General features: G+C 40.9%; 1 protein-coding gene and 1 long non-coding RNA gene across 4 annotated transcripts in view; both read right to left on the bottom strand.

The window, feature by feature from the left end:
- The window catches only part of LOC109033947 (uncharacterized), a 142,547-nt gene that overhangs the window by 72,810 nt on the left and 54,167 nt on the right, over nucleotides 1-15,570 (bottom strand). The gene's annotated exons all lie outside the window — the stretch shown is intronic.
- LOC140225235 (uncharacterized) overlaps nucleotides 312-15,570 on the bottom strand; it is a 31,673-nt gene continuing 16,414 nt past the window's right edge. The window contains exon 2 of the long non-coding RNA XR_011900380.1: nucleotides 312-1,563. This is a non-coding gene — a long non-coding RNA (uncharacterized lncRNA). The remainder of the gene's footprint in view (nucleotides 1,564-15,570) is intronic.

Here is a 15,570-nt window from a genome sequence, read left to right as displayed (position 1 = left end):
TTTTTCGGTAACGAAACATTTGCTCGGTAAAAAGCTGAACACATCTGGAATGTAGTTACGGCGTTTTCCAGTGGCGCGGCGTGAATTGCGATGTATCGATTGTTATGCCATTCAAACCTATGGTAAAAATCGATTATTTAGATGTTCGCTGCGAACACCCTGTTAGTCGATCCTTTTCCATAGGTTTAAACGGCAGATCAATCGATGTATCGCAAATCACGCCGCACGCCACTGGCGTTTTTTCTGGGGACGGCAGAATTCTAAGCCTCCAACTAATTGATAGCCGAAATGAATACAAATTACTTGCGAAATTTTGTTTAGACTTCTATTGAAGAATAAATCTGAGGGGTTTTCATGCAACATGGCTTTGATGTGCGCGTAGCAAGAAGCCAAATTGAATTGATAAAAGGTGGCATTAATAGGGGCGCGCTCGATAATGTGACTAGTCATTGGGTTTGGGTTGTTCCGCCGCACAAGGCAACAAGTCAATGGGAAAAGTCGGACAACATTTGGAAACTTTAAAAGCTCGTTACTCCATTATTACAAAACGTGGAGGTCTGAAAAGTGGCTCCATTGGTTTTCTCGTAAAAATTACTAGAGACAGTTCCCCTCAAACTTCAAAATTTCACGTAATTAACGACTAATTTTGCTATTTTAGTTAGAAAAATCATGTTCGACCTATTTCATTGACTCGATCCACTGTGCGCCACAAGTCCACACTGCCTCACCTGTCTTTATACTGTCACGCATTTCTCTCTCACAATTGCCAGCTTTATCTCGATTATCCTAATGTCTAAATGTAAAATCTTAGAGCTCGTGATTATTATATGGTGAAGGTGAATGTGCATGGAAAAATTCAGGTGTTGAAACGTAAATTATAGCACTCATTCAGCCAGGATTTTCAATAAATTTGTATTGTCTAAAACAAAGTGAAGCAACTATATCAAAGTAGTTTCAAAATCAAGCAACTTCTTCTTCACTTTAAAAAAAAGTAATGCATATGTAAAGTAATATTTACACGATGGTTTTTATGTAAAATTATCAATTTAATGGTTAAAACATATTTGCTATATTTTATAGGCACTTTTTGCTTATATAAATTGAGATACTCGATTTATGCAATACTGTAATCAAGTTTGGTTCCCTATTGTTAGATGTTATTCATTTGTTCGGGGAAACATTGGATTCCTTAGAAACGAACTTCAAAACAAATAGATATTCGTACAAAAATGATTGGCTCTTACGCGCTCTGAAAAATGGTCACTCACGAACGCATAAATACGCCTTAATTAAATATTGAGATCTATAAACATTTCATCCATGATAAGTGTGCATGGGGACTGAAAAGCTGTAAAGCATTTTACAAGAGGAAATATTTTAAAAAAAAAGAAGAGCTAAATACGGAAAATTTTACTTTAAGAATGGTAGTTTTAACATCAATAGCTTATATCCCTCAAAAATTGCTACTTTCATCAGAAAAACTTACACCCAAGATGATAAAGTCCTAGACTTACTAGCATAATCGAACTCTTCCTTGAACAAAATCGGTAGGGTACAACTCACCTGAAAGCAGAAATAATTCCTTACATTAGTGAAATTTTTGTCAAAGCATGAAAAATTTTAAATAAAGATATACAACTATTTCAACTCCTGGGCTGCACAAATTGCAACCATCGAGTTGAGGGCAAACTTGCTTTCTCACTCATACTTCCAGTTGTTCAAAATTAAGTGCGAGAGCCGGACAACATTGTAAATTTTGAACCTCATCAGTCTTCGTCAAAATATTTTTCAGCGGGTTGTAGAATCCTTTCAGTGGCGCGGCGTGCTTTGCGATGTATCGATTGATCTGCCATTTAAACCTGCAGGAAAGGGTCGATAAACAGGGCGTTCGCAACGAGCATCTTAATAATCGATTCCTTACGGCAGATTCAAATGAGAATAAATCTATATTCAATAATTAACGCATCGCCACTGAATCCTTTCTTGTGCGAATTTTGCCTAGTTTTCTACCCTTTCGTTGAAGTCTCCGAGATCGTGCACGAAATTGATTCAAAATTTCTCTCTCGAAGAGACCGAGTGGAATCTTAAAATGTCTTAAGTTCTAGTAGTGACACATGTGGGCTGATTATTGAAATTGATAGACAAAGCTATAGACAAAGAAAAAAAGGGAAAATAAAGCAATCCCATTGATAAAAACATGTGGTTCTTGTAGACGAAGGGGGGAAATGATGAATTAACAATGGAGTTTTTATCCGTGGATTAGTCTAGTATATAATTAGCGCTTTTGTCGATTATAACTTCCATCGATAGGATCGCTCTATTTTCCTACTATCTTCGTTGTCTATCGTTTTGTCTATCACTTTCAATTATCAGCCCGGAGGTGCCGGAGGACAAGGGAAAATTAAAATTAATATAGCTTAGAGGGTGACACTGAACTTTTCTCGTTTCACATTTTCCCGATCACTGTGACAATATTGCAGGCAAAACTGTGTTTATAGGCGGGACTCTTACTGCGAGCAACTTTATCATATCTGTAGGAGAAACAATATCACATGAGTGGTACAGAGTTTAATTAAACCTTGGATGGTTTTTGCAGGTGTTTTATCAGCATCATGTCGGCCTTTCGGTGCTCTCGAATTTGGTGAGTCACCTCTAACAAATGTTACCGGATACCTGAAGCCCTTCGCTATTGCTCATAGGTCTGAATTCAAACTGCGTCTTCAGGAGCCATCGTGTATCCCACCTCCCTCCCCTTTTTGGAAGTTTTCCTTGGGGATATGATATGAAGATTTTCACCCAAAATGCCAGGGGGTGACAGTAGTTAGTTTTATTATACATGTAGAAGAGAACGCTACCAACTGATACGTCATGCTTAAACGTTATACAAGAATAAATGAAGATATTACGGGGACCATGACCGGGCCGCAGACATCTTTTTTAATCACTTATACATAAGCATACTTATTTCCTGTTTGTTCCTCGGGCAGGTCTGCTAATTTTAGCGGAATGCAGTTAATATTTATATCGTGTTTTTTCCCCCTTTCTCCCTTCTCTTATTCTCTCTCATTTGGTATTCTAAAAGGAACCGTGCATAAATTACTTATATCAAAAAGAACTATGTACACATATGATTTTCAAGCTTGATCGTTCTTTTTGATTTATTTCATGTAGATACATAGGTCCTTTTACCATTAAAACGCCCGTTTGAGTCCTCTCTATTCCCTCTCGGTATGAGAGAGCATCATCTCAACTCTTCTCCCACTCGACCTCACCCGAAATTGCGAGGACCACCGCAGCGATTCAGATGTCTCGCGGTGGGGTGTTCGGCCCGTGCCCCCGTGCCCAAAGGAGTGATATCTCGCACGTGCAACAGAAGTTTCCCAAAATAGAGATTTTTAATGTTTTTCCTATCAGAGTTACAGCTCTTCAAAGTTTGGGCCAAAAAAACGTTTTTTTCTTAATTGGACTGCATTTTACAATTTGGAACTATAATAATACCTGTCTCGGTTCGGAAATAACGTATGTACCATTAGTTCCCCTGTGCACATGAGCGTATTTACAGATGGTCTAGAAATTGTAGTTCTTAATAAATAAGACCTACATGTATTGTAAAATATAGGTAACAATTTAATCAGCCCAAAATATGTAAATGAAATGAGAGGAACACGGGGTACAGACTGTAAATAAAAGTAATTTGGACGGGACGTTTCGGGTATTGTAAAATATGGTACTATCGTGACGCCAGTTATGATCGAAAATTGGCACTACCGTGTACTTTGCTACGCTGATCACTTTTCTGACCTTAGAAAAAAGCGCGCGTTCTTATTTAAAGGGGGTGTTGGAGGGCTTGGATTTTTTAGGAGGGGAGGTTGGGACAATATACAACTAAAAAGTCTTTATGATCCCAATATTCGATTCTGAAAAAAAATCGCATTTCACACGGAGGCCATCTGTCTCTGGGTCAATCAGATGAGCTGTTTTGTCGTGCTCGGGAAAAACCCCGTATGAAGTATGCACATTCAAGAGTTGCCAAATTTCCTCCGACTAAATGTTTAGTTCTAAGGAGAGTTATGAATATTTTCACTGGAAATTTTCAGAAAATTTTGATCTGACCCAGTGGCGTAGGCATAGGTTAAGATTCTGGAAGGGGGGGGGCAAACCTCCCACCGGGGGGCCTCTCCCGGAAAATGTTCAGGATTTTAACCCCGTAAAACCCCACTTTTTAACAATTTCACTCATGAAAAATGATAAGAAGCTCTCCACTATACCTCCCTAAAAAGACCTTAAAAAATGGGAAACTGTTTAAAAAAGACCAAGGGGAGTTTTATGTTTTAAGTATGAGATGGAAAAAATCCACTAACTTCCTGAAAAAGAATGAGATAGGTAGACTCTCCAATTCCTTACATTCAATAATTTTGATAAAATTATTATGTTGCCAAAGTAAATTCTGTTATCCGTCGTGTTCTCTCTCCACCCGATTTTTCTTCCTCTCTCTTGATTTCTCTTCTTTTTTTCTCTCTTTTTTGGGGCTCCGGGAGGAGTCTTGACCCCCTGGTCTCCCCCCCCCCCCCCCCGGCAAATAAGCCACTAAATTTCTGACCTCGGATAAAACTCTCTGAAAAATTCGATAAAAAATTCATAGATATCCCTGGAGACTCATATTATATTAAAGGAAATTTGACACCGTCTGGAGGCTCATACTACGCTCTTCCTTAGCATGGGAGTGCAGGCCAGGAGCGAGGGGCAAGAGGCGCGGTGTCGAGTGGGCAAATGCAAGTTGGTCATTTTCTTATTTCTTCGATCTTGGATTTGAAGTGTGTCAACGGATGGTGACGATCGTCGCGGGGGGGGGGGGGGGGGGGGTCCGGCCCAGCCGCCCGGGCCCCGGGGGGCAGTCGCGGCCGGTGGCCGGTCGGCGGCTCCGAGTCGTCTGCGCAGCCCGTGCCGCGGTCACGTGACTCAGCTGAGTATCCACCGTTGTCGATTCTTTGGGATTTAACCGGTCCTGAGAAAGAGTCATACCTATACTAGAGTCCCTTTATACTGAGAGTCAAGACAACGTGAATCCATTTCTGATTGGTTCCCATATTTTAGGCCTTCACTGTGTCACAAACGGGAATAAAGATTACATTTTCACCGATTGCAAAGATTATAATCTGGAATGGACCAGGGAATTAAGGGTTCGGCAAGGAACAAACGGAATGAGAGAAGGAACGGAGAAAGGAATTTGAGAATGGGCCGAACAAGGATTACGAAAAACGTTCAATTTCTGTAATCTTTATTCCCGTTTGTGACTCCATGAGGGGTGTTGTCTTGACTCTCAGTATAAAGGGACTCTAGTCCTGAGAAAGAGTCATACCTACAACTACAGCAACAAGATGATGAAATGGTGCTGGGTCCACACCATTCCGTAAAACAAAGCCGAAAAGTTCCAAAAATTTCAATTAGGGGTAAAAATTTTGAGCTCTAAACTTAAACTCACAATGTTTGACTCTAATTGAAAGTTTTGGAACTTTTTGGCTTCGTTTTCCCCGCGAAATGGTGTGGACCCAGCACAAATTCACCACCTTCTTGCATAAAGTTCGTGTCATTTCTTAGTGCTTTTTCCCCCTAAAGCACCTATAAAGGGAGAGTATGGGCGCGTCGGTAATTTTGAGTTTAGGCCATGGGGCTTTAGGGCCCGAAAGGATAGCCAACCTATGAATTCAAATTATCCAGAATGATTGGATACTGCGATTTGTACGACCCGTCGGTTTTAAAGCACGTATTTGACTTAGTTTATGCATAGATTCACTCATTTTTGCAACAGGACACTCATTTATGGCCATCTTGGTTTGACATTCGAATTTGAAGATCAAAAGTGATATTTTTGTGTTAGAAGGTTGGCTGCCCTTTTGGGCCCTAAGTGCACCATCTTTCGACGTGTCCGCAACTACTCTCTCGTACAGGTACTCTAGTCTATTCTAGAGCATCTTTGTGGGGAGAGAGCGGACATGTTGAAATATGATGCTCTTAGGGCCAAAAAGGGTAGCCAACCTTCTGACACGAAAAAAACTAGAAAAATGTTCCTGCCAGTCCTCAGACTCCAAACTCAAATCAAGACGGCCGAAAAATGTTCATAGATGAACATCCTTCCGGGAAAATGAGGAAATTCGTGCAGAAACAAGTCAAATAAGTGCTTTGCACACAATGGGTTGCAAACATTTTAATTATAGATCATTCTGGATAATTTGAGTCCGTGGGTTGGCTACCTTTTTGACCCTAAAATCTCTATGACTTAACCTTAAATGCTACCCATGTGCTCTTTTTAGGGCCCGTGTTTTTTTTTTTTTTTTTCAGGAAATCGGGCAACGTGGATCGGGCCGCGTACGCTAGTTCAAGTTGACGTCCAGGTTTGAACAGCTGAACTAGCTTTCCATGAATCGAGTCTCGATCTGGGTGTGTTAGCAGTCAGGGCTGATGGACAGCACGGCCTGATCGGCGCAAGGTGTGACGTAAGCTAGGATGAGCGCGACGCTGATCGACATGGGCATCGCCGAAGGAAGTGCAGATACGTTACTCGCGAATATGACGAGCTCATCGGTCACATCCTCATGACATCCTTTCCGATTTGAACCGCATTTTGCAATTGGGAACCACAACTTCTTACTCACTCCAGAAACGGTGTAACTGCCACTGGTGGGTTTGAAACTGTAGTGCCCGCAATTGCAAAATGAAACCATTTTTTGTTGTAATTTACGATCAGAGACAAGAGACCCTCCACTGGCCTCCTAGCGACAGGTGGAAGATTTTACTTTCGGGGATTCAACAGTTCCTTATGGACAATTATTAGGGAGCAACAGTCATCACCCTAATTTCGGCTGTTGACCTACCTACATGGTCGATGATGAGCTTCGGTTGACGTCATGAGCCAAACAAGTTTCCCAACCGTCGGCCATTATCGGCTTGTTTGCAAAACGAAACTGCCAACACGTTGTTAACCATCAACCATGTAGGTAAGTCAACAGTAGAATGCTGAAGTCCCGAAAGTAAAAGCTTCCACAATGGCCAAGATACTAGTGGAGGGTCTCTTGTCTCTGTTTACGATTCAACTTTACTGCACCTGGCAGGAGTCAGAGATGAATCGATTGTTGCTTATGTGCTTAAAACATGTGCATTGGAACGCTAAACATAGCGCGAAGGCACGGAGAAAAAAACTTCGTGCGTGGGACCCGAAGTTGAGGTCATATGGATCTCTGAAGTTTCCGGACCACGTATCTAAAAACTTGAGGTCCAACTGCCGAGGTACGGGTCAGACATCTGAAGTACTTTGATACATATCGAAGGGTTCGACATGTATCATCGGCAGTATGTTAGGCATATTGTCGATCGGGAGATTGTGAGAGCCGCACATCGCGAGTGCGCGTGGGTCGTGGCCAGATCTCAAATTTCGCCCGCAAAATCGAGTATATGCAACCCGGCCTACTGCAGAGTTAAAATAGTTGCATGTAGGGTCCGAACCCAACTTCGTACGCTCCTCCATTGTTCTCCTTGTTGCTTTAAGTTGAAAGAGCGTTCCGTTATTTCCGATACTGAAATAGAGATTCAGATTTTATCAAAAAACTTACTATTAAACATTCTGAATTCCCTAACTTGAACCGCAAACTGATAGATGGGCATATGACATAAAGCAAATGCAAACTTGCAATTAGAATGTGAAATCAAAATGAAGAATCTATGAATCAGGTTCACGATTAGACCCTGATAAAGAGGGTCGAGTCAACTTTACTCACGAGGAGACCCATTTTATTTTTCAGAAGAAGGCCAAACTTCCTGAACCTTCGCTCGATGGGGTATGAAATTTCGGCGATTCCTGCACGAAGGAACGTAGCTCAGTTACATGGTTGCAAAATTGACTCAAACAATTCAATTCTCACTGTTTCTGATTTTTACATGAGATCAGAAGAAAAATTAGTGAAATTTTCAGTTGTAAATTCCCAAAATTCTCTCAATACAAATGCAATTTGCACGTGGGACACTGGCAACATTAAAATGTAGTTGTCGCAGGCAAATGGTCAAATCAGGCATTTCATTTTCATCAAATGCCTAGGCAGATAGTCTTTTGATGATTCACAAAGACTTGTGCGTTTTTGACGAGGAACTATTAAGTTTCCATTGTTTTGAAAGGAATAATTCATCGAAACTGCCAACTTATCTTGTATTTTGCCCTCCAAATGCTCCTCGTATATTTTAACTTTCAGAATTTTAAAAAGTCTGTATTACATGACATGCTGAAAATCCCGAGATGAAAGCTCGTTCAAGGACTAGATTTAATTTATTTACAATTGTATGATGCCAACTTTCACAGAAACTCCTTATCAACTTGAGAGAATAACTATTTTCTCTAAAATTAGCAAAATAATCAGAATTTTGAGCAAATAAGATTATTTGACTATTTGCTTGGGCATTTGACAAAATGCCTGATTTGACTAATTGCCTGCGACATAGTTACGTTCTTTGGTCAGTAAAACGACGATTTAACATTCGAGCTCATACCATCGCCAATCAAAAAGCCACCAATCAAAATTCCACCAGTGCGCAATAATTGCAAATGTACACGAGGTTTCGTGTGTCGTCAATCATAGTAATCGACCTCCAAGATCACCTCTGCCGAATTCTATCCCCGAAAAAGTGTGAACTACCAATTTGTCTGCTCTCGACCGTCACCGACTTTAACGAGAGCTTGATCGAGTAACGGCCGCTCATCATAAACCGGGCCCAATTCCGACCACGGCCATCCGCCGCGGCAATCCTACGAGTCGTAAATCGTAATCCGCCGTACTGTTGAAAAACGACGTATGAACATTCCACACGGCCAAATTTATTCTCATAAAATATTTATTTAGGGAGAATCTTACCCTAAATCATAAGAGTAACGTGAAACCCCTAACGCCTGAGAAGTGCGCTACCCCCTCCATTTTACTCTCTAGGCGTGTTGCAAAAAAGCCCCTTTTGCGGTAAAATGTATTTTTTTAACTGAATATTGGACAAAACAAAACACAAGGAAATGGGAAATTTTATTCATTCAAGAAAATGGGAAATTTTATTCATTTAAGAGAATGGGAAATTTGAGTCATTTAAGAAAATGGGAAATTTCATTCATCTTAGCAAATACTATCAAAATTTAACCTGAAAATTTAAGGTGCATGGGTAAAACGGTTTATATTTATAAAGTGTTAAGTTCCAAAAAACGAGAGAAAATCTTGATGGATTTATTGCGTTCTTGCTGAGCACGGCAGATACTGTACATTAATTGTATAAAAATTAGAGTTTTTATGAGGATAAATTCGGCAACGTCTCAAGGTCTATACGTCATTTTTCCGTAGGTCGGCAGTAATAACTGTAATGATAGTGGCGTAAAATCCTCAAATCACCGTTGATCCGCGCCCGGCTCAAATCGAGAGAGTAATTGATCGATGCTCAAGTGTGATATGTAACAGGTGTGCAGAAGTGTCCGTGTCGCGGGGCCCCGGGGGGAGGGCCCCCTCGTCGGGGGTCGGCGCCCCCTCCACGTTTTCGAGACCTTGTTCCACTTCGGCTCCGAGTACATGGCGGGCCCGCACCGACTCGTCCCATGTCTCCTCCCCCGTCCGCCCCCGCCCCCCGCGCGTTGCCAGATCGGGCAGGAACTCGAGCGAGGACTACCTCAAGACGTCATCCACTCGTTCGGCCGTGACGTCAGAGATTAGATTCTCAAAGGATTCAACCCGGCGGGCCGATTATTGAAATTGATAGACAAAGCTATAGGCAAGGAAGAAAAAGGGATATGGATCGGATCCTATTGGTGGAAGCGGGTGGTTGCGATGGACAAAGTCATCCACTCATTCGGCCGTGACGTCAGAAATTAGATTCTCAAAGGATTCAACCCGGCGGGCTGATTATTGAAATCGATAGACAAAGCTATAGACAAAGAAGAAAAAAGGGATATGATATGAATGGGATCCCATTGGTGGAAGGGGGTGATTGCGATGGACAAAGTCATCCACTCATTCGGCCGTGACGTCAGAAATTAGATTCTCAAAGGATTTAACCCAGTGGGCCGATAATTGAAATCGATAGACAAAGCTATAGACAAAGAAGAAAAAAGGGATATGGATGGGATCCTATTGGTGGGGTATGCAGGCACAAGTTCTACGGCAAAAATGTCCACGAGCAGAAAGTCTACATTCTTTGGTCTACATTTACAATGTCTAGAACTAAAAAGTCCACTACGAAAATGTCTACAAATAAAAATGCCTTCTAAAAAAAGTCCATACTCAGAGAGTTCACTTCTGAATGGAATAGGTAGTATGAACTCACATCAGTTACTTATTTAGTTGTGTATGGAGAAAAATCATCGTGTGTTCATTTTCCTTTAATAGACGCGTTATATGTAGACATTTACTTTCTCAGGCATTCTAAAAATAGACTTCTTAATTGTAAAAATTTTGACTGTAGACCAAAAAATGGACACGTTTTTTGAGTAGACCTTTTTTTCGTAGACCTACTGTCCGTGATTCATTGGTGGAAGCGAGTGGTTGCAATGGACGAAGGCAGGCTGTATAATAGACTAACTAACGGCAAACCACGAGAGACCCGACGGTTAGTCAGTCATTTTCTCCCTTAGTCTATAGGTACCACCCATTTCAACCAATCGGATAGCTCCATACTCCCTGTGTCTTCTTTGTCTATCGCTTTGTCTATCAATTTCAATAATCAGCCCGAAGGGACGTAGGTGGATCCAGATGGGACTAGGAGAGTGCGCCCCTCCCTTGTTCGCCCGCAAAAAAGGATGAAGGAAAGAGAGGGAAGAGAGAATGTAGGAACGGAGGAATAAAGAAGGAGGGAAACTTATAATTGGATGTATTTATGCTAAAAGGAACTAAGTCTCACGCAAACCCTATGCATATAGTTCCTTTTAGTTCCTTTATAGTTCCTGGGCATAAATTCGTCCATTTGGTGATTATTCATGATGAAATTTACGCAAACTGCATGTTGGATGTTTTAAAATTTTGAAAATTTTCGGGGCGTGGTGGCTCCGGACTTCCAATCTGGAACCCCCCCCCCCCCCCCCCCCCTCGATGTATCTGGATCCGCCTATGCCGGGCGCCAATCACACACAGCACTGTTAAAACTCGATGAGTGAAATTCGGGCCTGTATGGATTCCGCTCCACACTCATATAACTAGGGATTTGGGGCGCTGTGCGAACTCCGTCACAGAATTTAACGGATGAATTTCTAGGAGTGTACATTTTCGAAACACCGCGCTGTCGCCGTACAACAAATTTTTATCGAGTAAAATCAGAGGTCAACGCAATTTCCCGCCTGGTGATGACTGATGAGCAACTTGCTGAGCGAGAAATCAAATTTAATTCGCCTGAAGGCAACTAATTTTTAGCGGTGTGAAAAAGTGATAATGAACTTAGGACTGACGCACCCTCAAAATTCGTCATTCCCCAGACGAAAGAACGTAACTGCATTTTTACGTTACAAAATTACCGCTGGAATATTTAGAAAACGTTGCGAATTTTTTTATGAAAATTTCCCTGAATTTTCCTCCGACCAGACACAGAATCAGCAAAATTTCAATCAGAAATCGCACGGTCGTACGCTCGGGTCAATTCTGCAACCTCGGAATGGAATTACGTTTTTTTCGTATTAGAGACGACGTATTTCGAACTTGCAGGTCTTAGGAGGCCACAACCATGACAATACTTTCCAATTTTTACAAACCTATCTCTATGTCTCTCCATAGCAAAATTGATTGGTTCATTCAATAATTTCTCTCGTTTCAGTAAACTTCAAAACTTCCAATTTTTTCTTGTACAGTTTTGTTGTTAAGAAAAATTTCTGCGGATCTGGGTGTCTGTTTAGAAATTTTAAAACCACCTAGTGCGACAGAAAAAAAAAGAAAAAAAAACTTAATTCTCTTACGGTTTGGCAACAAGACCGGACTGATTCGCAGGTGCATAGTCTCCTCTTGCAGCTCAGCGGGTGGCTAGCGGCTCCCTCATAATTCGCGACTCACCATAAATCGATCATCATTTCGAGACCCGAGTGATGCAACCGACAGTCAGCAATCAACGTGAAATTCGGTAGTCGGTTCTGAGTCCTCCTTGTCTTGACCTAATAAATCACCTCTTCACGGCGCATCGAATGCCACTCCTAGGCGAAAACCTCGTATCCGCTTGAGATCTCCGCAGGAGTTATGGGTTTCTTGCTTAGTACGGTGGTGCTAACCTCAATTTGGTTTGATTTGTGCGCTTCGGCCAGGATTCACGACTGGAACTGCTCGGTAAAATGCCGCCATTCCTTCCAATTAGCGTAATTTCACAACCAGGAAAAAATCCGGCGTATTTTACGCTTTCGCCCCGATTCTCAAAGATCGGCCGGAGACGAAAGGACAGCAGGTATGGGGGGGGGGGGGGGGGCGCTTGCTGTGCATTAAAGGATTATCGAGAGAAAATTCTTCCAGCGATTACAAAGGGCATTTATTTTGATTTTCTGACCTTATTCCCAGAGATTGCAGACGTCACGTTGGTTGCTTTTTCATGAATTATTAATTATTGATTATTTGTTTTTAAAACAATTTGACGACTAAAATTATCCGCGAAGACAGTGAAAAGTTATCCGTCGAAATTTAAAAGGCAATTTTTCAACCCAAGTCGATAAAATCGCTCTACAAGTCCTGTCCACCCTCCCATCCTCCTTTTAAATAAGGGTCACGAAAAGAAGTGCTATTAGGGGTTATCCCCTAAAATTGTGTCTCTGCACCAATTTACTGAATGATACAGGCATTTCTAATTAATTGTGGTAGTAACGCAACTCTAGTTGGAATAGTATTGCAACATTTGGATTAGTAAGCTAATTTATTAGGGTGCTACCTTGCGCTACCACAAGTAATTGGAAAACATATCGTCTAACAAACTTGAACCACAACCATCTTGAGTGCTAGCGGACTGTTTATTGAAATTCATGTACAAAGCCGTAGACAAAGAAGACAAAAGGTATATGGAGGGATCCTATTGGTGGAAGCGGGTGGTTGCAATGGACAAAGGAGGCAGATATAGACTGACTAAAGGTAACCCACGAGAGATTCTATAGTTAGTCTATCGATTTCCCTTTAATCTATAACAACCACCCGTTTCGACGATTAGGATCGCTCCATACTCCTTATGTCTTCTTTGTCCATTAATCTGTCTATCAATTTCAATAATCGGCTCACCTGGGTAGTTGCTGGTAGAGTAAGGCCCTATCTCCACGGAACGTTTCATGGGATTTGTCCCAGGAAGAAATCTATGCAATCTATCTGACTATTTAGTCAGTCCATCATGTAATCCCTTTGTCAATAATTAAGCACCGCCCATTTCAACCAATAGGATCGCACCATTCACTGAAAAAAAAATCTCGGTGTATTCACTAAGAAAAGGGTAAAATTACCAAGAATTCAGGGTTCTATTTGATCCCAGTTTTTTCTTGGTAACATTACCATTTAGGGAAGTGGTAATTTTACCGAGAAATCTCGGTAAAATTATTGAACTTTCTCGGTAATTTTACTGGACCTTGGTAAAAACGCTAATATTTTTTATCGACTACGGTATAATTACCGAGATAAAATGGCAAAGTTACCGGGAATTGATTACCAATAAAAGTGGTATTCTTACCTGAAAAAAACAGTAAAAATACCGGTTTTTAGGTATAAGTTTACCAGTCTGTCTTAGTAAAATTACCAATAATTGGTAAAAAAGTGAGATGGTAAAGGTATCAACGGACCCTGGTAAGAACGCCGAGAATTTTTTTTCAGTGTTCCCCCATTGTCTTTTTTGTCTATAGCTTTGTCTAATAATTTCAACAATCAGCCCGCTGACGTCTTTCATGAACGGTACCTGAAAACACGTCGATCCCGATCTCGACGGGGCGCGTTTAAATATTATGCAATGATTTTCGATGAAATCTATATGCTCGGTGTTTAATCGTGATAGGACTCCGAACTTTTTTCCCGGATCAAGGAGTTGTTTAAATCGAGCGGAGAAATATGGATTCCGCCCGCCACGAGCCGGTTGAAAATCAAACAAACGTGGCGTCTAAAAAGGTCAAAGGTCCTACAGATTATTCACTTCTCTAGACCGCCGACTGGAGAGCGCCGGAGGAAAATTTCACACTCGACGAGAAATAGCGGGCGGAGCAATGACCCCTCTTACTCTTCCCTTGCGGTCGGAGGCGGAAGCGTTTAAAATGAAGTGTTTCTCTAAAATTTCCTTTTTAAGTCTGACTGATTGTGAGTAAATTTTTATGCTCAAATGTCCCACACTCGATGGTCATGGAGGTCATTTGTACGAAATCTTAGGGGTATAAAAGCTTAAAAATGAAGGTTAATATTCCGTGAATGAGCAGGCAAATCCTCACAAATAATTCTGAAATTGATCTAAATTTATGATAATTTGGATTACATTTAAAATGTAGGAAGGGAAACCTTCTACTTCCTTCCGTTGCCTTCAATAATTACGCCCCTATTTGCAACTAACGCAAATATAGAGATAGGTAGAGCTTGTCTCAGGTAAAGAGTAAAGGTTCCCTTTTCCAGCATTGGATCATCGCATTTGGACTGCATTTTTCACTGAAGTATATGAGCGTTTCTGACTTATTTTAGAGCAACATATGTGTCATTCGTTTCCTAATGCATATAGGTGCTTTTGAGAATGAGCCAGAAATAGAAGTGCCTTCCTGCAAAATGTAGTCCATCATTTGTAATATTGCTCTGAAGAAGGTACCCTTTTTGAATCAGGATTTTCCATAGATATGGACAGGATGATACAAGATTTTTCAATTGTTTCCAAAAAATTTTTGCAGGTCTCTAAACTCTAAAACGTCTATCTGTTAGCGAGTCATCTGACTGCGTCGACTTATCAGGAACTATGGATTCGTGATTATTCTGCAATTTTCTTTCAGTTTTTGCGATTTTTCTTCGTTTTTGAGATTGCGATAGAAATCTCCTTTGATAGAAAGAAATTGTACAAGACGAAACAAACCAATATTTCTCATGAAATTTTCTGAAATGATCTAGTTTCACCTAAAATTTTTCTGTACAGCAATGGGCTCTAATTACTTTGTGAATTCATAGGTTGACTGCTTTTTCGAGCCCTAAAAGCTCAATGACCTAACCTCAAAATTACCGTCATGTCCGTTCTCTCCCTTTACAAGTACTCTAGTTTTCACCATCGCCAAAGTTAACGGTGGAGGGCCTTAACTCGCCTTTCGAGTAAAAAAAAAAACGAAACCAAAAAAACCACAAGGATTTGTTTTATTCCCAATAGCTCTGGTTCTATTTCCGATACAATGGTGGACTGTGCTATGCCACTAAGGAAGAACGTCGTATGAACATCCGAGAGTTGCCAAATTTTCTCTCGTCAAAAATGAATTTTTGACAGTCCTGAATATTTTATCTTGAAATTTTCGGATACTTAAGATAAATTAGGAACACAATTCTCTGTAAAACTGGACGGAAAATATTTGTAAAATTTCCCGAAAATCCGTGATCAGTCAAAGGAAAG

This window comes from Bemisia tabaci, chromosome 8, assembly GCF_918797505.1.
Source record: "Bemisia tabaci chromosome 8, PGI_BMITA_v3".
NCBI classification, from domain to species: Eukaryota; Metazoa; Arthropoda; class Insecta; order Hemiptera; family Aleyrodidae; genus Bemisia; species Bemisia tabaci.
The sequence above is the reverse complement of the archived record's forward strand: the minus strand, read 5'-3'. Positions and strand labels throughout refer to the sequence as shown.